A 22,937-nucleotide genomic window follows, 5' to 3' on the forward strand; every position below is an offset into this window, starting at 1 on the left:
ACCCAAAATCCGGCGATTGGAGCTTTCAAGCAGCACAGGAATACAAGGTGCTTTGATTGTCAAGCAGGGTGGCCCAACCTCTGGGCACATCGCCTCTGCAAGAGCCACAGTAAACGAATGTCCCATATTTGCTCTTTCAAGGTCGGCAGCAGGGAGTCCCCTCCTAAAGAAGGTTCTCTCTCATTGCCACACTATCCAAGGTTGCCACAAATGTTCCTTCCTGTGGGCCTCATCAGGCTAAGGGCAGAGTTGTCTCTTTGCTTCTCTGAGTCGCACCATATGGTCTTAGTAACACCTCTTCACCCTGTTGACCATGTTTTTCACGGGGGCTGCTGCTGAGGCTTTATCTCATCCTTTCATGGTAGAGAGAGAGAGGATTCTAATGAATTTTACTTCCACGGGAGAGGGGAGTGTTATGATTATGTTGTCATTTTCTATGATGTCCTTTTGTCATGAATTTCTTTTCAATTTCATGTTAAAATGGGCCCACCATTCCCACTTTGTGAGGTCATTCAGCACCCTTGTTTTGCACCTTTAACATCTCTCTCAGTATCACTTGGAAATGTTTGAAATGGCATGAGCTTGTCCTCACATTCCTATCAGCTGTAAATCCGGAGCCCCAACATGAACCTAATCATTGAACAGAACACCTCTCCACTACCTGTGTAACACTGGGTAGGCCCCTTAACCTCTTGGTCTTTTTAAGTCCATAGTTGTAAAAATGTGAAGGTGCTATGAATTTATATTTGGGGCAGGACAAGGTAGAGAAGAGTGTGTCTTTGCTTCTATTCTTCCAAACTGGAATGTCTTCCCTCTCTTCCCCTTGGAAGATGCTCCTTTGGCCACGCCAGCCAAGGTGGAAGCAGAGAAGCCAGTCCCCAGACGTGCTCCGAAGAGAAAGCACTCTCCGGAAATGCCGGACGAAGACCTGGGTTGCTCCAGACCCAAAATCCGGCAATTGTAGCATGGTGCCAGGAGGCGGACCCCACAGAATCTTGCAGGTGAGCCATCCTGAAGAGAAGGCAATGGTTTAAATGCCTAAGGCAGGGAATGCCTCTTCCTGCACTGACACCACCACCTCCCCCCCCCCCCCCCCCCCCCGCCCACTGCCCACTGCCACAGATTAGAACCTGCATCTTTTTGTCTGAGCCTTCCCCAGCCAGGAGCCTCCTTCTATACTAAATGGCCATAAGCCAGGAGCCTCAGAAACTGAGGTTTGTAATGAGAGTCTGCCCTGAACATCCCAGGGCTGAAGCTGGCCTGGAAGAAACCCTGACGTTCCTCTGCTTAATCCTCAGGGGCCCCTTTGTGAGCTGAAGAAAGAAAAGTCTAGAAAAAACGGATAGCTGGGAGGGGAAGATGGCAGAAGAGTAAGACACGGAGATCACCTTCCTCCCCACAGATACACCAGAAATACATCTACACGTGGAACAACTCCTACAGAACACCTACTGAATGCTGGCAGAAGACCTCAGACCTCCCAAAAGGCAAGAAACTCCCCACATACCTGGGTAGGGCAAAAGAAAAAAAGAAAAAACAGAGACAAAAGAATAGGGACGGGACCTGCACCAGTGGGAGGGAGCTGTGAAGGAGGAGAGGTTTCCACACACTAGGAAGCCCCTTCGCGGGAGGAGAGTGCGCGTGGCGGAGGGGGGAAGCTTTGGAGCCGTGGAGGAGAGCACAGCCACAGGGGTGCGGAGGGCAAAGCGGAGAGATTCCCGCACAGAGGATAGGTGCCAACTGGCACTCACCAGCCCGAGAGGTTTGTCTGCTCAGCTGCGGGGGTGGGCGGGGCTGCAAGCTGAGGCTCGGGCTTTAGTCAGAGCGCAGGGAGAGGACTGGGGTTGGTGGAGTGAACATAGCCTGAAGGGGTTAGTGCACCACGGCTAGCCGGGAGGGAGTCCGGGAAAAGATCTGGAGCTGCCGAAGAGGCAAGAGACTTTTTCTTCCCTCTTTCTTTCCTGCTGCGCGAGGAGAGGGGATTAAGAGCGCTGCTTAAAGGAGCTCCAGAGACGGGCGCGAGTCGTGGCTAAAAGCGCGGACCCCAGAGACGGGCATGAGACGCTAAGGCTGCTGCTGCCGCCACCAAGAAGCCTGTGTGCGAGCACAGGTCACTATCCACACCCTGCTTCCGGGGAGCCTGTGCAGCCCGCCACAGCCAGGTTCCCGGGATCCAGGGACAACTTCCCCGGGAGAACGCACGGTGAGCCTCAGGCTGGTGCAAAGTCACGCCAGCCTCTGGCGCCGCAGGCTCGCCCCGCACTCCGTGCCCCTCCCTCCCCCCGGCCTGAGTGAGCCAGAGCCCCCGAATCAGCGGCTTCTTTAACCCCGTCTTGTCTGAGTGAAAAACAGACGCCCTCCAGCGACCTACACGCAGAGGCGGGGCCAAATCCAAACCTGAGCCCCTGGGAGCTGTGAGAACAAAGAAGAAAAAGGGATATCTCTCCCAGCAGCCTCAGAAGCAGCGTATTAAAGCTCCACAATCAACTTGATGTACCCTGCATCTGTGGAATACATGAATAGACAACGAATCATCCCAAATTGAGGAGGTGGACTTTGAGAGCAAGATTTATCATTTTTTCCCCTTTACCTCTTTTTCTGAGTGTGTATGTGTATGCTTCTCTGTGAGATTTTGCCTGTATAGCTTTGCTTCCACCATTTGCCCTAGGGTTCTGTCTGTTTTTTTTAAAATTTTTTTCTTAATAATTATTTTTATTTTAATAACTTTATTTTATATTACTTTATCTTCTTTCTTTCTTTCTTTCTTTCTTTCTTTCTTTCTTTCTTTCTTTTCTTTCTTTCTTTCTTTCCTTCCTTCCTTCCTTCCTTCCTTCCTTCCTTCTTTCCTTCCCTCATTTAGACAAAGAATCATCCCAAATTGAGCAGGTGGACTTTGAGAGCAAGATTTATGATTTTTTCCCCTCTTCCTCTTTTTGTGAGTTTGTAAGTGTATGCTTCTGTATGAGATTTTGTCTGTATAGCTCTGCTTCCACCATTTATCCAAAGGTTCTATCCGTTCGTTTTTTTTCTTAATAAGTAGTTTTTAATTTAATAACTTTATTATATTTTACTTTATTTTATTTTACTTTATCTTCTTTCTTTCTTTCCTTCTTCCTTCCCTCCTCCCTTCCTTCCTTCCTTCCTCCCACCATCCCTCCCTCCCTCCATTCTTTCTTTCTTTCCTTCTTTTCTTCTTTCTTTCTTCCTTCCTTAAATTAAATTCAATATAGATATTTAAATTTAAGGTAAAATTAAATTATAATTTGAAATTATATATGGAGTTTTATTTCCTAAAGAATATTTTGGAAATTTCTACTCCTATTTTAACTTATATTTTCAGAGAAGGTATTTGGTCCAAATGAAGAATATCTTCAATTATTGTTCTTCTATTGCAAGCAAAAAAGGATTTATACTTCTTTTCATGAAATATGGTTGTTTGACAACAGAAGGATAAATATTTTATATTTTTAGAAACAACAGTCAGGCTACTGATATTCTTAATGAGTTTTAATAAATCTGAATGCTTCTTATCATCTACTCTTTAGCTGGTACCTGAGGAGTTGTATACCTCCGGGAAGATATGTGCTCCAGACCCGTAAATATGCAGTTCACAGAGCCCACCACCAGAGGACAATAATGAAGTAAAATCTTGAAACCATCTAGTGAAAATAGTGGGAGTTTAAATAAAAACAACATTTCACAGTATGCTTTTCTGACCAATGTTATATCTAATACCCTAATGGATTATATGTACATGGATTCTGAAAAGTCAGCAGCACACTTCACTGGTCAATTTCTATGATAAGGGGAACGGAATTTGAGTGTAGAAAAACAGTATACTTACATCTTAAAATTCCACCCCTACAGAATCTACTCACTATTGAAAACTGGTAAGAATAATAGCTTTCTGTGTCTCAGTGACCAGTTAACATTTTCAAGAGTAGAATTTATCTTCCTATGATGCTCAAATACACAGGAAAAATGCATATCTAGGACAATGGATAAACTCTATATGACATGAGAAAATAGTTATTCAAATGGAAAAAGTATAAGATCTACAAGGCACAGTTTTATATGCATTAGTGTGGATATATACATAAAGAAGCTCTAAGAAACATAGAAATCACTTCCAGGAAGCAATTTTAGGTAGAAGAGAATTAACATGGATGAGGAAGAAAAGAGAGTTGGTTTTAAAATAGTTTCATTGACTTGTTTTTTTTTTTGTTTATTTATTTGTTTTATTTATTTGGTCTTTGGAATATAAGAAAACAGTGGCTTTCAGATCAGTATCCCAGTGGAACAAAGGGACTGAGGTCTATCCTGGAGCCCAGCCATTGTTTGACTATCTTGTAATAATACTGGTGAAATACAACCAAACCATTTGAAATATAAGCATCCTCTCTGACAATAAACTTAAGACACCAACATTATATATTAAAGAAAGTAAAGAGAGAATACTGTTTTCTTTAGAGAGAAAATACAGATCCTGGACCAAATCAATAATGTCAGCAAACCTCATGGGTATAAAATATTCTGCTGCCTATCATTTAGAACATGCCTCTAGAAGAGGGAAACTGGGCGATAATTTCCCCAGATTTTATATTTAATTCAAATATTTTAGATAAGAGGCATCTCTAGTAAAACATTGTTATTATTGATTCTTTCCAATATGATAGCTCAGAGGAGTTCCTCTCTCCTTCTCAAATACATATGGGGAAATGGAGGTGGGTGTGGGTTATAGGAAGTATCTAAATAGAGCATAAGAATCAACAGTTTGTTTTTTAAAAATAGAAATTTCTATTCAAATTGTTTCCAGAGACAGAAACACACAGAGACAATTCCATGTGACAACAGTGAAAGAGACCAGAGTGATGCAGCTGCAAATCAAACAACTGCCAACACCAGTGATTGATGGCCACCACCAGAATCTGGTTAAGACAAAGAAGGATCCTCCCCTTGAGGCGTCAGAAAGAACATGGCCCTCTCAACACTTTGAGTTTGAACTTCTGGCCTCTAGAGCTGTGATAAAATAAATTTCTGTTCTTTTAAGCTAACAAGTTTGTGGTATCTTGTTATGGTAGCCCTAGAGATGACAGTATTTGATTCCTGAGCTGGCAACTGTATTTTGACTATGTAATGACTATTCCAAGAAAATCAACAGACACAAAGATAAAGCCAAGACTGAGACTAAGCCCAGTTCTTTTTATTCCCAGAATAATAAATGATTTTTTAATTAATTTAGATCTCTTTGTCTAACCCCTCTGCTTTTCAGAAGAGTATGTGGGACCAATCAAGTATTCATATGTTATACTTTTATTTTAATTCATCTCAAATTATTTCTAATTCCCCTTATGAGTTCTTACTTGACCCATGAATTATTTAGGAATATATTCTTTAATTTCCATTTGTGATTTTCAACAAATTTCTTTCTGTTAACGATTTCTTATTGCATTCTGTTGTCATCTGAGAGCACTCTTTGTATTGTTTATGTCCTTTAAAATGTACTGAAATTTGTTTTATGGCCTAGCATATAGTATATCCATGTGCATTTGAAAAGAATGTATATTCTGATGCTGTTGGGTGGAATGTTTTATAGATGGCTGTTACGTCTACTTGATTGATAATGCTGTTCAAGGTTTTTATTTTCTTGTTGATTTTCTGTTGTTCTGCTATTGAAAGAAGGGTATTAAAGTATCCAACTATTATTGTAGAACTGTCTGTTTCTCTTTTCTGTTGTGCCGATTTTGCTTCATTGTATTTTGAAGTCCTGTTGTTAGGTGCATATAAGTTTATAATTATTATGCATTCTAGATGGAATAATCATTTTATCATTTTAAAATGTCTTTGTTGCTAGTAAAAATTTTCGTCTTAAAATGTAATTTTTTTCTGATATTTTCTTAGCCACTCCAGTTTTGTTGTTGTTGTTTTGTTTTGTTTTTACTGTTATGGTATATCTATTCCAACCCTTTTACACTTCACCTATATTTTTTCTTGTGTTTTTTTTTTTTGTAACATCTTTATTGGGGTATAATTGCTTTACAAAGGTGTGTTAGTTTCCGCTTTATAACAAAGTGAATCAGTTACACACACACACATATGTTCCCATATCTCTTCCCGCTTGCATCTCCCTCCCTCCCACCCTCCCTATCCCACCCCTCCAGGCGGTCACAAAGCTCCGAGCTGATATCCCTGTGCTACACGGCTGCTTCCCAATAGTTATCTACCTTACGTTTGTTAGTGTATATATGTCTATGCCTCTCTCCCACTTTGTCACAGATGACCCTTCCCCCTCCCCATATCCTCAAGTCCGTTTTTGATTGAATGCTGGCTATTTTATTTGGCTTTTTTTGTTTTTCTCAGTGGAAACGTTGTTTTGCTTCAAAATATTTTATTCTACCTGGAAGTAGCAAATCTTCAAATTACAATTTTTTAAATGCTTTCAAATATCAATACTATAGGTGTCACAAAATCTAGAAAAATGACATTTAAAAATTAACTACTGCCAGATGTGTCTCTATAAAACTTTTCCCCCACTCTTTTAGCTATATATTCTTTAACTGCCTCCTCATACGACAGTTTATGTATTTTCGAAATAAAATTTTAAGAAATAAACTTTGTAGTTTTTAGACATAGATTTCTTGTACCATGGTTGATTAGAATTTGCTTCTAGTTATTAATAGTTTAGAAAAGTTTATTTCAGCTTCACAATTTATTATTGATAATGTCACATTAATTTTCATTGTTAACTTTGAGAAAACCTCTATGCATTACTTCCTCATAAGTATTTACTATTATAAATGCATTACTGATTTCAGTACTGCTATAGGTTTGTGCGTTACAGGGATTCTGATAAAATACTCATTCACACCATTCCATTACACACATTGTTGACGGAGTATATTCATTTATTTATTTATTTATTTATTTATTTATTTATTTATTTATTTTTGGCTGTGTTGGGTCTTCGTTGCTGTGCGCAGGCTTTCTCTACTTGCAGGGACTGGGGGCTACTCTTCGTTGCGGTGCACAGGCTTCTCATTGCGGTGGCTTCTCTTGTTGCAGAGCACGGGCGCTAGGCACGGAGGCTTCAGTAGTTGTGGCTCGCAGGCTCAATAGTCGTGGCTCACGGGCTCTAGAGCGCAGGTTCCGTAGTTGTGGCACACTGGCTTAGTTGCTCCGTGACATGTGGGATCTTCCCAGACCAGGACTCGAACCCTTGTCCCCTGCATTGGCAGGTGGCTTCTTAACCACTGCGCCATCAGGGAAGCCCCTGGAGTATATTCTTGACAGAAGAAAATTTCCGTTTTGACTAAGCATTGATGAGAACTGAATCTTTGACTTATCTTTCACATGCCTGATGATTGAAATAATTTTCCACAGAATAGCTTCTGGTTTTGTACTTTTCAGTTCTTTTTTTCTTCTTCAAACGCACATGCTTGGAGAGCTGTGAAGTGCAAGACATGGCTATATTGTAAGGTGGTGTTTGTCCTTATGCTTCTGTGTCTTGTGCTAGTTAAGTCAGTAGAGTAGTCAGTATGAGTACTGGAAGTTATTCCTGTAATGGGATAGTATATAGTCAATTACATATGGCGGTGTCTGAAAATCACATAATAGCCTCACTTAAAACATCTCCTTAGGGCTTCCCTGGTGGCGCAGTGGTTGAGAGTCCACCTGCCGACGCAGGGGACACAGGTTCGTGTCCCGGTCCGGGAAGCTCCCACATGCCGCGGAGCGGCTAGGCCCGTGAGCCATGGCCGCTGAGCCTGTGCGTCCAGAGCCTGTGCTCCACAACGGGAGAGGCCACAACAGTGAGAGGCCCGCGTACCACAGAAAAAATAAAATCTCCTTAGCCAGATTTCAAAAAAGCCTGTGGCCATTCCAATATGATCCAACATAGTGGAGTATGATAGAAGGAAAATTGGCAAAGAAAGAGACGCTGGTCTTACCTGATGGAAGTTAAAATATCTCACTTTTGACAATTTTGCAAAAACTTATAATTCCATGAACTAATTTCTAGGGTTCTTCGTAGGGCCTAAAAAGGAACCCATAGAGTTGTGGAACAACAATAGAAGCTGCTGTGATGAGAAGCCCGGGCACCGCAACAAAGAGTAGCCCCCGCTCACCGCTACTAGAGAAAGGCTGCACGCAGCATTGAAGACCCAACACAGCCAAAATAAAAATAAATAAATAAAGATAAATAAATTTAATTAAAAAAAAGTAAGACTCAGGTTTGAGGCATGAGAAGTATGATGAGGAGAAATTAGCTAATCCTTTCAGAACTTTTAAAATATCAAACTCGGTCTCTAAGATTTTAGCATTATATACAACATTGGTTACTTATTAGTGGTTTGGGAAGGCCAATTTAAAATTTTCTGATCTTACTGTATTGAAATTCACGGCCCTAATGTTTTCCACATTGACTATATGAATGATGAAGTAAAGTCAATCATGTATTTCCTTTCCAACTGGACAGAAAACAAAATTTTAAAAAGTGTTTGGACTACTGACTTTTGATTTCTTCTAAGGCAAGTGTATAGGTAATTTTTATTCCCTGATGAGGAGAAAAATGGTGGAAGAGGGCAGGGTTAAGAATTAAGATTTCAAGAGCGTGAGAGGTAGATGGCCAACCAGAGTTCCTAAGTTTCAGTGCGTGTAACTGTTGCCGCCGCTTAAGCCTGCCAAAGCAGTGGTATGGCTGCTCTCCTCGTATTTGCTACCTCTAGAAACATTCTTGCCAGTAGTGGCAGCAGCGGGACTCAATTACCCCCTTTTCTCACTCTCTCCAGAAGCTCCAGATGGCGTCTTCTGTGGGCAACGTGGCCGACAGCACAGAACCAACGAAACGTATGCTTTCCTTCCAAGGGTTAGCTGAGTTGGCACATCGAGAGTATCAGGCAGGAGATTTTGAGGCAGCTGAGAGACACTGCATGCAGCTGTGGAGACAAGAGCCAGACAATACTGGAGTAGTTTTATTACTTTCATCTCTACACTTCCAGTGTCGAAGGCTGGACAGATCTGCCCACTTTAGTACTCTGGCAATTAAACAGAACCCTCTTCTGGCAGAAGCCTATTCGAATTTGGGGAATGTGTACAAGGAAAGAGGGCAGTTGCAGGAAGCAATTGAGCATTACCGGCATGCATTGCATCTCAAACCATATTTCATCGATGGTTATATTAACCTGGCAGCCGCTTTGGTAGCAGCAGGCGACATGGAAGGGGCAGTACAAGCTTACGTCTCTGCTCTTCAGTGCAATCCTGATTTGTACTGTGTTTGCAGTGACCTGGGGAACCTGCTCAAAGCCCTGGGTCGCTTGGAAGGAGCCAAGGCATGTTATTTGAAAGCAATGGAGACGCAACCGAACTTTGCAGTAGCTTGGAGTAATCTTGGCTGTGTTTTCAATGCACAAGGGGAGATTTGGCTTGCAATTCATCACTTTGAAAAGGCTGTCACGCTTGACCCCAATTTTCTGGATGCTTATATCAATTTAGGAAATGTCTTGAAAGAGGCACGGATTTTTGACAGAGCTGTGGCAGCTTACCTTTGTGCCCTAAGCTTGAGCCCAAATCATGCAGTGGTACGTGCCAACCTGGCTTGTGTATACTATGAGCAAGGCCTGATAGATCTGGCAGTAGACACCTACAGGCGAGCTATTGAATTGCAACCACATTTCCCTGATGCTTACTGCAACCTAGCCAACGCTCTGGAAGAGAAGGGCAGTGTTGCCGAAGCAGAAGAGTGTTATAATACAGCTCTGCGGCTGTGTCCCACCCATGCAGACTCTCTGAATAACCTAGCCAATATCAAAGGAGACCAGGGAAACTTTGAAGAGGCAGTTCGCTTGTATTGTAAAGCATTAGAAGTCTTCCCAGAGTTTGCTGTTGCCCATTCAAATTTAGCAAGTGTATTGCAGCAGCAGGGAAAACTGCAGGAAGCTCTGATGCATTATAAGGAGGCTGTTCGAATCAGTCCTACCTTTGCTGATGCCTACTGTAACATGGGAGACACTCTAAAGGAGATGCAGGATGTTCAGGGAGCCTTGCAGTGTTATACTCGTGCCATTCAGATTAACCCTGCACTTGCGGATGCCCACAGCAATGTGGCTTCCATTCACAAGTATTCAGGGAATATTCCAGAAGCAATTGCTTCTTATCGCACTGCTCTGAAGCTTGAACCTGATTTTCCTGACGCTTATTGTGATTTGGCTCATTGCCTGCAGATTGTCTGTGATTGGACAGACTATGATGAGCGAATGAAGAAGTTGGTCAGCATTGTGGCTGACCAGCTGGAGAAGAATAGGTTGCCTTCTGTGCAGCCTCATCATAGTATGCTCTATCCTCTTTCTCATGGCTTCAGGAAGGCTATTGCTGAGAGCCATGGGAACCTCTGCTTGGATGAGATCAGTGCCCTTCATAAACCACCGTACGAACATCCAAAAGACTTGAAGCTCAGTGATGGTCGACTGCGTGTAGGATACGTGAGTTCTGACTTTGGGAATCATCCTACTTCTCATCTTATGCAGTCTATTCCAGGCATGCACAATCCTGATAAATTTGAGGTATTCTGTTATGCCCTGAGCCCAGATGATGGCACAAACTTCCGAGCGAAGGTGATGGCAGAAGCCCATCATTTCATTGATCTTTCTCAGATTCCATGCAATGGGAAAGCAGCTGATCGCATCCATCAAGATGGTATACACATCCTTGTAAATATGAATGGTTATACCAGGGGTGCTCGAAATGAACTCTTTGCTCTCAGGCCAGCTCCTATTCAGGCAATGTGGCTGGGCTACCCTGGGACCAGTGGCGTGCTTTTCATGGATTATATCATCACTGATCAGGAAACTTCACCTGCTGAAGTTGCTGAGCAGTATTCTGAGAAACTGACTTATATGCCCCATACTTTCTTTATTGGTGATCATGCTAATATGTTCCCTCACCTGAAGAAGAAGGCAGTCATCGATTTTAAGTCCAATGGGCACATTTATGACAATCGGATTGTGCTGAATGGCATCGACCTCAAAGCATTTCTTGATAGTCTCCCAGATGTGCAGATTGTCAAGATGAAATGTCCTGATGGAGGAGACAACGCAGACAGCAGTAATACGGCTCTTAATATGCCTGTCATTCCTATGAATACTATTGCAGAGGCAGTTATTGAAATGATTAACAGAGGACAAATTCAGATAACAATTAATGGATTCAGTCTTAGCAATGGACTGGCAACTACCCAGATCAACATTAAGGCTGCCACTGGAGAGGAGGTTCCCCGTACCATTATTGTAACCACACGTTCTCAGTACGGGTTACCGGAAGATGCCATTGTGTACTGTAACTTCAATCAGTTATATAAAATTGACCCATCTACTTTGCAGATGTGGGCAAATATTCTGAAGCGTGTTCCCAATAGCGTACTGTGGCTGTTGCATTTTCCAGCAGTAGGAGAACCTAATATTCAACAGTATGCACAAAATATGGGCCTTCCCCAGAAGCATATCATTTTTTCACCTGTTGCTCCTAAAGAGGAACATGTTCGGAGAGGCCAGCTGGCTGATGTCTGCTTGGACACTCCACTCTGTAATGGACACACCACAGGGATGGATGTCCTTTGGTCAGGGACACCCGTGGTGACTATGCCAGGAGAGACTCTTGCTTCCCGAGTTGCAGCTTCCCAGCTCACTTGTTTAGGCTGTCTTGAGCTTATTGCTCAAAATAGACAAGAATATGAAGACATAGCTGTGAAACTGGGAACTGATCTAGAATACCTGAAGAAAATTCGTGGCAAAGTCTGGAAGCAGAGAACATCTAGCCCTCTGTTCAACACCAAACAATACACAATGGACCTAGAGCGGCTCTATCTACAGATGTGGGAGCATTACGCAGCTGGCAACAAACCTGATCACATGATTAAGCCTGTTGAAGTCACTGAGTCGGCCTAAATAATGACTGTGTGCACAGGAGAATTACCCTGTACCTGAGCCTCAACCTTCTGGGGGAAAGGGAACTACTTTTTCCTTATCTGTACAATACCATGCTGCAGATGGGTGACAGACAATGATAAGAAATAGCACAGCCAGACTTGCTTCCTGCATGATCATGATCACGATAGGGAGAGACACAAGAGATGGGAAACTGCTGTTCCACAAGGAGTCTCCATAGAATTTTGCAGCAGCCAGGTGTCTGGAAGGTCTGGAAGGTAAGTCTGGAAGGTCTGATCTCCCTTGGTCTTCCATGGGATGGATGGTTAGTGTGGAAGGGAGATAGAGATTGCCCAGCCGTTTTGTGATTATCATGGATTGATTGAGTCTTCTGAATTAATATTTTTCTTTATATTTTGGGTATTGGAGCTTTTAAAAATGTTTGGTTTCAGGTATTTTTATTCATGTGAATTGTGTATGATTCTCTTGAGATAAGCTTTTAAACTAAAATATTCCTTGTTTTAGTTTCTGAACTCTACAGATAATTGGGGACTTTGCTGGTGTAGTCTTTTTATAGGTTTTGTAAACCACTTGAGCCTATATCAGTCATTTTAGTTTCTGATATAATGTTCGGAAGTATCAGTGCTTTGTTGGTTTATAGATGATGGCTTAAATTCTTTTCCTGGTCCGTTTCCTTCTTCCCTTCCCCCCACTTTAAAAATTCTCCTGTAACTTGGCTAACAAAAAACCAAGTCTGATTCAAAACCTCCCAGAGTGTTTCTCTTAACCGCATCATCTGGTGCCAAATGAAGATTCTTAGGAGTGATTATTAATTCTGAAGGGCACAGTTGTGGTACTGTCGCTGATGATAATAATAATGGATTTTTGGCCTAGAGTTTTGACCTATTTCACCAGTGTTTACCGTTGACTGCCCCTCTATGCTGCTTCCAAAAGTGATAGTGTGTGTTAAGATTTTTACTTTCATTTCTAATGTTTGTTTGTTTTTTTAGTGAGTCCTGTTCTACCTTTTTCTTTCAGCAGAAATGAAATCCCAGGTAAGTATAAGTATTCAAATATTTGATCAGTAAGTCACAGTTATCTCCAGTACATTAAATAACTTTCATCAAAGAAACATGTTATAGGTAAAAAGCTCTGAAGGACCAGCTATGTATATGATAATTATGTTTCAGACCTTCTAGGGTATTATATATAATAACTTGTCTTCTGGATGTGGTCTTGAAGTCTTTATGGATTCAGTCTCAGTAGTAGCGAACTGCACTGCTACTTGGTTTGGAGTACAACTTAGACTTTAGCCCTCCTGGAGGTTGAGTTTTTGGTATTGAAAACCATAGGAATGAAATTATTGTATTTCAACAAAGGATAGAGGGCTTGAGGCTTAAACAAGGCAACATACGTGTGGGAAGCAGTCAGCCTTGAGGGCAGGTAAGGACATGCCAGGCATGCGGCCGCTGCTCGAAGGGACTGTCCCTACTTGTTCCCCTCCTTGTTCCATTCCATGGGAGATAAATCACCAGGGCCCAGAGGTCAGAAAGAATGTAAAATGAGACAAGCAAAGCTGTCTCCCCCCTGCACATGCAGGTTATTTTTGATGCTTCTGGGTTTATGGGTTTCCTCCCAGGGAAGTTAACCTTGAGCCGAGACAGTCTGTAGATAATGTAAACCACCATCTGGCAACCTTCCGATTTCTAGGCTAGATAATCTGCAACTGTAGCATAATAAAATTTGCCTTGCAACCATCAGTTGTCTTGGTCCTTCTGACCCCATGCGTCGGTGCTACTTCAGTTCCTTACCCCTTCCCTTCTGACCCTGGGCGGTGAGATCCTCTTTCTCCGGCTGGTCCGCGGCAAGTGGCACTCGAACAGGGACCTGAAGCGTGAAGGCAATTAAAAGAAAAAGAAAGTGCAGGTAAGAGAACCCTTATGCAAAATATGTGTGGCCACCAGTAAAAGTGAAACGAATAGAGGCATAAGGCAATAGTCAGAAGTAAAATAAGATGGGGCAGAAGGGCTCAAAGATGTATGAATTATTTGCTCAGGTTTTACTTTTGATGCTTAGAGCTCGGGGTAATAAAGTTTCTGAACTTTATGGTTGACTGAATTTTTACAGCATATCCATGGTGTATCTCCCTGGTTTCCTGATGGCGGCTCTGTTGACATAGAAATCTGGCAGAAAGTTGGAGAAGATTTAAAAAATTATTACGAGTCTCGAGGGCCTACTCATACTCCTGTTGTTACATATAGTTTGTGGAATCTGATAAAAATATGTTTAGATTCTTCTCATGATAGTGTTGATTTGAATGTAAAGTCAGAAAAACATAAGCCTCTGACAGAAGGAGAGACTGTATTATCAACTACTGTGTCACCACTTCCTAAACCGAAAGAGCTAATTAATTTAAATATTTTAGATGAAGAGGAACATTTTGACTTAACAGATGAGGCTTGTAAACATAAAAGAGAGAAATATCCTGAGGATGATTTTCTAATGGCTGTGATAGATAAGTCAGTGAAAAAGCTGCAGGTTAATAAGGACTGTCTTCCTCAAAAATCCACATCTGTAAAAATGCTGAGTCCCTTGCAGCGCGCTGTACAAGGAGCAATAAAACGAGGAGAAGATCCTATTTTCTGTTGTCCCGTCATAGAAAGACCTGATCCTAATAATCCTCAACAAGCTACTAGGGAGCATCAGGCTCTCCCTTTGAAAGTTTTGAAAGATTGAAAATCTGCCTGTGCTCGATATGGGCCCACTGCTCCTTTTACTACTGCTATGGTTGACAGGAGAAGCTCTTCCCCCCGCTGATTGGAAGTCTATTGCACGAGCTTGTTTAAATGGTGGAGATTACTTAATATGGAAGTTTGATTTTTATGAACGGGCTGCTGAACAAGCAGAAAAGAATGCTGCCCATAATATTCCAGTTGATTATCATATGCTGATTGGGGAAGGACAATATCTTTCTTTACAAGATCAATTAACTTATCCCTTTGTTGCTTATCCTCAAATAAATCATTTGGCATTACAAGCCTGGAGGAAATGTCCTTCTACACACAAAACTGAAGATCTTTCAAAACTTAGACAGGGACCTGATGAACCATATGCTGATTTTGTAGATAGGTTGTCACAGGCGGTGGGGAGACTCATTGTGGACGGACTCACTGGTATGATTGTAGTTAAGCAACTTGCTTTTGAAAATGCTAATAATGCGTGTCAGGCTGCGATTCGACCTTGGAGAAAACGGGGAACATTGGAGGATTATATTCGCCTTTGTGCAGACATTGGGCCTACTTATATACAGGGTGCTGCTGTGGCTGCAGCATTAACTAAAGTGGGGTTTAAAAACAATCAAAAGAAAACAAAGACTTGTTTTAAATGTGGAAAGGCAGGTCATTTTGCTAGAGAATGTAGATCTTTTAATTCTAACCCTAGTCCTTCCTTCCCTACTCAGAAACCTCCAGATGGTCAGAAAATCCCTGGTTTATGCCCTAAATGCAATAGGGGAAAACATTGGGCACAAGATTGTTGCTCAGTGGCCCACAAGGATGGGCCACCACTGTCGGGAAACTCCTCCCGGGGCCTTCCCCGGCCCCAACAAATAATAAGGGCAATGTCTGTGTATCCTCCTCAAATTATCAATCAGACATTAACCAAAAACAAAAACATACAATATGCTCGCTCTCCAGAGCAACACCAGGAAGCGCAGGACTGGAGCTCAGTACCTCCGCCCGATATGTATTAACTCCTGAAATGGGTCCTCAGGCCCTCTCTACGGGCATCTGTGGACCTTTACCCAAGGGTTTGATGGGACTATTATTGGGAAGAAGTAGTGTCGCCATGAAAGGTTTAACTATTATGCCAGGAGTCACAGATTCTGACTACGAAGGAGAAATAAAAGTCATGGCACAGACTATTAAAAATATAATAACTATTTCTCCTGGTGATAAAATTGCACAATTGCTACTTTTGCCCTTTGTACCTCATGGACAAATTTTACAACATCAGAAGAGAGAAACAAAGGCTTTTGGATCGTCTGATGCTGCCTACTGGATTCAGAAGATAGGGAAAGAACGTCCAGAAATGAAATGAACCATTAATGGAAAGGTTTTTTCAGGTTTGTTAGACACTGGAGCTGATGTCTCTGTTATGACGCAGATACACTGGCCTAAACGTTGGCCCATTAGTCCTACTATTACAGAACTTCACGGATAGGACAAAGTTCTTCTCCTATGCAAAGTAGTCAGTTTTTTTTATGGTAAGATAGTGAGGGCCATTCAGGTTATTTCCAGCCTTATGTTTTGCCTGGGCTGCCTTTAAACCTCTGGGGCCGAGATATATTAAAAGAAATGGGAGTATTACTTTATAGTCCAAACTCTCAAGTCTCTAATATGATGTTGGATCAAGGATTTCTTCCCACAAAAGGGCTGGGAACAAACCAACAAGGAACTGTCTATCCTATTGATGTGAAAATAAAATATGATAGACAAGGTCTGGGTTTTTCTTAGGGGCCTTGGATTCTCCACTCACTGCTGATCCAATTACTTGGCTGACTGATGACCCTGTATGGGTGGACCAATGGCCCCTCACAAAGGGGAAATTAGAGGCTGCAGAACAATTAGTACTGGAACAATTAGGGCATTTAGAAATTTCCAGTAGTCCTTGGAATACTCCTATTTTTATTATCAAGAAAAAATCTGGAAAATATAGGTTATTACAGGATCTAAGAGCTGTTAATAAAACTATGCTAATAATGGGAGCTCTTCAACCAGGCCTACCCTCTCCAACAGCCATACCACACAATTATCATCTTTTAGTTATAGATTTAAAAGATTGTTTTTTCACTATTCCTTTGTTTCCTGAAGATAGAAAACATTTTGCTTTTAGCTTGCCTGCCTTAAATTTTAAGGAACCCATGAGGAGATTTCAATGGAAAGTATTGCCTCAGGGCATGGCAAATAGTCCTACATTATGCCAAAAATATGTGGCTCAGGCCTTGACTCCTGTGAGAAAAAGGTTTCCATCGTTATATCTCATACATTATATGGATGATATACTTTTAGCCACTGATAATATTTCTTTATTAGAGACTGCTTTTCAATTTTTACAACAGTCCTTACAATCATTTGGCTTGGTCATTGCCTCAAAAAAAATTCAAAGACAATCTCCATTTTTATATTTGGGAAAATATATTGATAACACTACTATTAGGCCTCAAAAACTGCAAATTCGAGTTGATAATTTAAAAACATTAAATGCTTTTCAAAAATTACTTGGAGATATTAATTGGCTAAGGCCTTCCTTAAAACTTACTACTGCTCAATTACAGCCTTTGTTTGATATTCTTAAAGGTGACTCAGATCCTTCTTCTTCACGCTCTATGACTCCAGAAGGATTTCAAGCTTTACAAATAGTCAATAGATCTATCAGTTCTCCACAGTTAACTAGAATTCATACTCACCTTCCAATTTTCTTAATAATTTGTCCAACTCCTCATGTGCCTACTGCCGTCTTATGGCAAACTGTTGGAATTATTGAATAGATTCATATGAAATCTACACCCTCTAAAGTTATTAACCCTTATTATGAAGTTTTTAGTAATTTAATAATGCAAGGTAGAACTAGATGCTTACAACCTATAAGTATAGAACCTTCTCAAATTATTATCCCTTATTCAGTTAGTCCACAAAATTGGCTTTTTCAACATAGTAATGAATGGGGTCTTGCTCTTGCAGGATTTTCAGGTACCTTGGAATGCCATTACCCTGCTGATAAATTGATCCAATTCAGCAAACTTAACTCATATCTTTCCTTCTATAATTAGGCAACAGCCTGTTCCTCATGTACCTTTGGTTTTTACGGACGGTTCTTCTTCAGGAGTGGCTACTGTAATCATTGATGACGGAACAAACCTCATTAAAGAAACTTCCTTGGCTTCAGCTCAACGTGTTGAACTGTATGCTGTCATTATGTCTTCTAAACATTTTCCTTCTATATCTTTTAATTTGTTTTCTGATAGTAAATATCTTATTAGCTTGTGATTTTTTCTGGAGACTGCGAGCATAGGACATACTAATGACCCTGAATTATCATCCTCTTTTCGTTTGCTTCAACAGCTTATTCGTTCCCATGATGGTCCTGTCGCAGGTCTGTATATCCGTGCTCATTCTAACTTGCCTGGTCCATTGACTAAACTTAATGCGACTGCAGACGTTTTAACTCGATCTAAACGTGATCTTTATCCTGTACATTTTCCTCCCAAGAATAGAGTTGAAGTTACTCCTCCTCCTCAATCTCTTTTCCCTAAAGCAGGACATGTCCCAATTTACCGTACTCCTCCTTTCCGTTCGTCATGCTGTCAAGAATGGCTAATATACTGCATTCATTATCTCCATACTCTTGATACTCATGGTCCATGTCCTGGACACCCTCATATTATGGTAAGTTATGATCAAACTGCTTCACAAGCAGCACAGCAGTTGCACGCTTTACACCGTCAGTCAGCGGCTACATTACACACACAATTTTCCCTTACTGGTGAAGCCGCCCCACAAATTGTGAAGCAATGCCCGCAATGCTTACCTCACCTTCCTGTTCCACATTATGTTGTTAATCCTCGTGGATTATTACCTAGACATTTATGGCAAATGGATGTTACTCATATCCCGTCTTTTGGGAAATTACAGTTTGTTCATGTCACTATCGATACTTATTCTGGTTTCCTCTGTGCTACAGCACAGACCGGAGAAGCTACTAAACATGTTATCACTCATTTATTACACTGTTTTGCTTTCATGAACCTTCCCAAAATTATTAAAACAGATAATGGGCCCGCTGCTTTTGCAACATTTTGTAATTCATTACAAAATTACCCATATTACAGGAATTCCATATAACCCTCAAGGACAAGGTATTATAGAACGTGCAAATAGATCTTTAAAGCTAACTATTGCAAAAATAAAAAGGGGGGAATTGTATAGAACAACACCACATAACCTTATAAATGATTCTCTGTTTATTTTAAATGTTCTCACTGTTGACAAATTTGGCTGCTCTGCAGGGGGAAGGTTGGTGGCTGAGCCAAGATTGGCCTCTCAATCTCCGGAGGTCCTCTGGAAAGATCCGTTAACCAGCACTTGGCGTGGTCCTGATCCTGTGTTGATTTGGGGACGTGGTCACATGTGTATCTTTCCCAGATCAGCGCCTGGACCTTGCTGGCTTCCTGAGCGCTTAGTCCAGCAAATAGATGGCTCGCCACAGCTCACCTATCAGAAGATGAAGAAGCTCTGCACCTCTCCGGAAAATTTGACAGTGTTGATTGAGAAAAAGAAGAAGAAGAGGAGACCACTTGCCAGGACGACTCAAAGGAGTGATGTTCCAACTTGGGGACAAATTAAACAACTGGTTTCACGAGCTCAAGAGTCAGTGAAACAACAGAATAATCCTGTTACACCTGTAACTTTATTTTTGGTTATGTTGGCAACCATTTCATGTGTTCCCTCTGTTAATGCAGCAACTTACTGGGCCTATGTACCTTATCCTCCACTATTACAACCCATATCTTGGTCTGAAGCAGAGTTTCCTGTATTTTACAATGATAAGTGTTTATGGGCCTCTTATTGGGAATATAAAACAAATCAATATGTCTGTAAATTATACTAACTGGTTTAGTACCCATCCTGTCTGTCTTAGCCCATTGAATCTGGAAACTGGATGTGTAAAGGCTATTAGTTATGAGCATACAGATGTTTATGAGGGAACGGATCAATCAATTCGTTTGTCAGCCTCTCCAGGCATCCTTCGTTTTACAGGAACCAACATTACTCTTACATGCCCGGCTACCAGCCGACGAGAGGATCTTAAGGATACCATCATTTGGTATAAAATGGGCAAGCTATTAATATTAGAGGTCAAATCTCATACACCTCACCACTTAGGGATTCCGCTATTACTATAACCAAGGTTACAGGTGAAGATTCAGGAAATTACTTCTGTATGAAGCGTTTACTTGGAGGACAAGGGATACTTATAGCTGGGTATAAGGTTACTATGCTTAAGAGAAAATCAAAAAATCAATTGCCTCCTTTTATGACCGTTAACTTTCCTGGATCCAATTTTGAACGTTGCAATGCATCTTGGAATAATAACCAAATATGGTGTACTATAGATTATACCAAGGTGTCAATTCTTATCTCTTCTCTTCCCATCATAGATAGGTTTATCACATTTCAAAAGAACTGGGATATATGGAAACTAGCTCTAACTTATTCCAATACACCTGTTATAACTTGTGTTGCTCCTCCGTATACACTTTTGTTTGGTTCTATTAACATTGGTAATTCTTCCAAAGGAGGATATAATATTAGCTGTGTTAATTGTATTTTTAGCAGTTGTGTGTTCCCTTCTGCAGGAACGCAATCTGTGCTTATACTAAAGCAACCCATGTATGTTATGGTGCCTGTACATCTGAGAGAACCTTGGTATGAAGATACTGGAGTACAGGCATGGGTGGAACTCTCTAAAGCCTTGCAGAGAAGGAGACGCTTTCTTGGGTGGTTAATAGTAAGTTTACTTGCCTCGGCTGCTCTGTCTGCTGCCGCGGCTACTGCCGGTCTTGCTCTTTCACAGAGTATTAATCATGCTCACTTTGCTAATCAGTTATCTCAACATAGCAGTCTTGCTTTATCTTTACAAAGTCACATAGATTTACGGATTAATAACAAATTAGATGAATTTAAAAACGCAATTTTGGGGAGTGGAGATCAGATGGCAGCATTAAAATTGAGGATGCGTTTAGCTTGTCATGCAAAGTATACATGGATGTGTGTTACTCCTTAAAAGTACAGTGACTGTATTTGGGAATGGGAAAAAGTAAAAATGCATCTGCTGAGTGTTTGATCAGATAATAATATTAGTCTTGATCTTAAGAAATTAAATGCTGAAATTCAGGATATACAAAATACACATCTTGATGATGTTTCGCCAGAAGATGTAATTCAAACTTTACTGGATCATTTAAAGTGGTTAAACCCTCAGTCTTGGATTACCGGAAGGTTGTCAGGATTTATTACCCTGGCCATAATTTGCCTATTATTGATAATAATCTTCTCATGTCTGTTTCATATCCTCATGCAACAGTACAGTACTCTCGGCACTAAACTTCATGGAATTATTTTGCAGCAAAAGTTAAAAAATAAAAAAGGGGGACCTGTGGGAAGCAGTCAGCCTTGAGAGCAGGTAAGGACATGCCAGGCATGCCGCCGCTGCTCGAAGGGACTGTCCCTACTTGTTCCCCTCCTTGTTCCATTCCATGGGAGATAAATCACCAGGGCCCAGAGATCAGAAAGAATGTAAAATGAGACAAGCAAAGCTGTCTTCCCCCTGCACATGCAGGTTATTTTTGATGCTTCTGGGTTTATGGGTTTCCTCCCAGGGAAGTTAACCTTGAGCCGAGACAGTCTGTAGATAATGTAAACCACCATCTGGCAACCTTCCTTTTTCTAGTCTAGATAATCTGCAACTGTAGCGCAATAAAATTTGCCTTGCAACCATCAGTTGTCTTGGTCCTTCTGACCCCATCCATCGGTGCTACTTCAGTTCCTTACCCCTTCCCTTCTGACCCTGGGCGGTGAAATCCTCTTTCTCCGGCTGGTCTGCGGCACACATGAATATATGTTTTTGTCTTGCTGTACTGCACCTGTGCTGTCTAGTAACAGATATTTTGTCTGCTAGTAGTGTTCTAGATTATGTCTTTCCAAAGCGCTGAGGCAGTGCACCTATTCTGTAGTTGCAGCTGATGCCTGAATGTAGCCTAGCTGACAAATTATTGATTAATAAGAACTTGAATTTCTCAAAGATTTGTACTGTTAACCAAAATCTGAGCAAGGAGTCTCAAATGTAATTCTTAGCCAGAATTACATGTTAATGAACCATTTAACAGTGTAAATCAAGGAACATCAGTGTAAGGATTTCTTTTAATTTATTTTTTACCTGCTTGAAATATCAGTTAAAGTTTGCCAGCTTGGTTGCAGATGAACGGTCGTTTGAAGTTCACCAAACTACTTAATGTGGGATAGGATAATAGACTTCCAGCGCCCTCAAGACTGCGACATTGCAGCCATTTTACATAGCACATCCTCCTCCTATAGGGATGAACCTTTCCCTGGCCCGAAAAGTAGCAGCTCTGTTGAAGCTTTGCTTATTGTAACAGGCTTTTGTTTCCAGGTTACATGTCTGTGGAAGACTTAATTCTGAATAGAGATATAGATATTACTGGAAACTAATTGTTTTTTCTATTATACTCTGATTTATCAAAAAAGTAAAACATTTAAACTGTGCTACAGAAATTCAGAAGTTGTCTTGCAATCTTTAAACAATAAATGAATGAGTTGCCCTTAAAAAAAAAAAAGGATTAAGCAGTTAAGCTGTTGGTCCCACATCAGACAAATTTTCCTATACCTTCTGTCAATATTGTTAACAGAGACTGTTATTTTATTAATCCTTATGATCCCGTGATTCTTTCTTTCATGTTTCAGGGCACAGCAGGTGAGAGAGTGGATTTGTTAAGCTGGGTGGGTTTATCCTTCTTTTATGCGTTCATTCAATTTTATGTTCATTTACTTATTGTACACACATGGCAATAGAAGCTGCTAAAGCAATCATTGCTATTCTGCAAAACAACAAGGCACAGAAGCAGATGTCTTATTTCTGAGATTTCTCCCCCCAGGATTATTAGGATTAAAGATCCTTTCCCCCCACTTCCTGGAGAGGACAAGGGGCTGCTCGCTGGAGGTTTTTTAATGACTTGGGGAAAGGCTCAAATATCCCCCCATTATGGTAATCCACCCCAGGGGCAAACCACACAAGAATATTATGAATTTATTTTATTTTTCTATGCTTGCAAAGGTAATACTCAGCTCATTAGAATATGAAAACTATACTGTCAAATTTCAGAATTACATGGATGAAGAAAATCACCAAAGTGGCATCATATCACGTGTGTTATAGTTGTATTTA

At 41.1% G+C, this 22,937-nt stretch overlaps 1 protein-coding gene and 1 pseudogene across 1 annotated transcript in view; one reads left to right on the forward strand and one right to left on the reverse strand.

Annotated features, from left to right (window-relative positions):
* Positions 1–7,287: 7,287 nt before the first annotated feature.
* LOC137210076 (uncharacterized) overlaps positions 7,288–22,937 on the reverse strand; it is a 114,325-nt gene continuing 98,675 nt past the window's right edge. Inside the window, exons 8-11 of the mRNA XM_067711691.1 lie at positions 13,727–13,802; positions 10,938–11,070; positions 8,765–8,933; positions 7,288–7,555 (exon numbers count right to left, since the gene is read on the reverse strand). The gene's annotated coding sequence lies outside the window, so the exon portion shown is untranslated. The remainder of the gene's footprint in view (positions 7,556–8,764; positions 8,934–10,937; positions 11,071–13,726; positions 13,803–22,937) is intronic.
* LOC137210228 (UDP-N-acetylglucosamine--peptide N-acetylglucosaminyltransferase 110 kDa subunit pseudogene) lies at positions 8,796–21,472 on the forward strand (annotated as a pseudogene).

The sequence above is a fragment of the Pseudorca crassidens genome, chromosome 17 (genome assembly GCF_039906515.1).
Source record: "Pseudorca crassidens isolate mPseCra1 chromosome 17, mPseCra1.hap1, whole genome shotgun sequence".
Taxonomy (NCBI): domain Eukaryota; kingdom Metazoa; phylum Chordata; class Mammalia; order Artiodactyla; family Delphinidae; genus Pseudorca; species Pseudorca crassidens.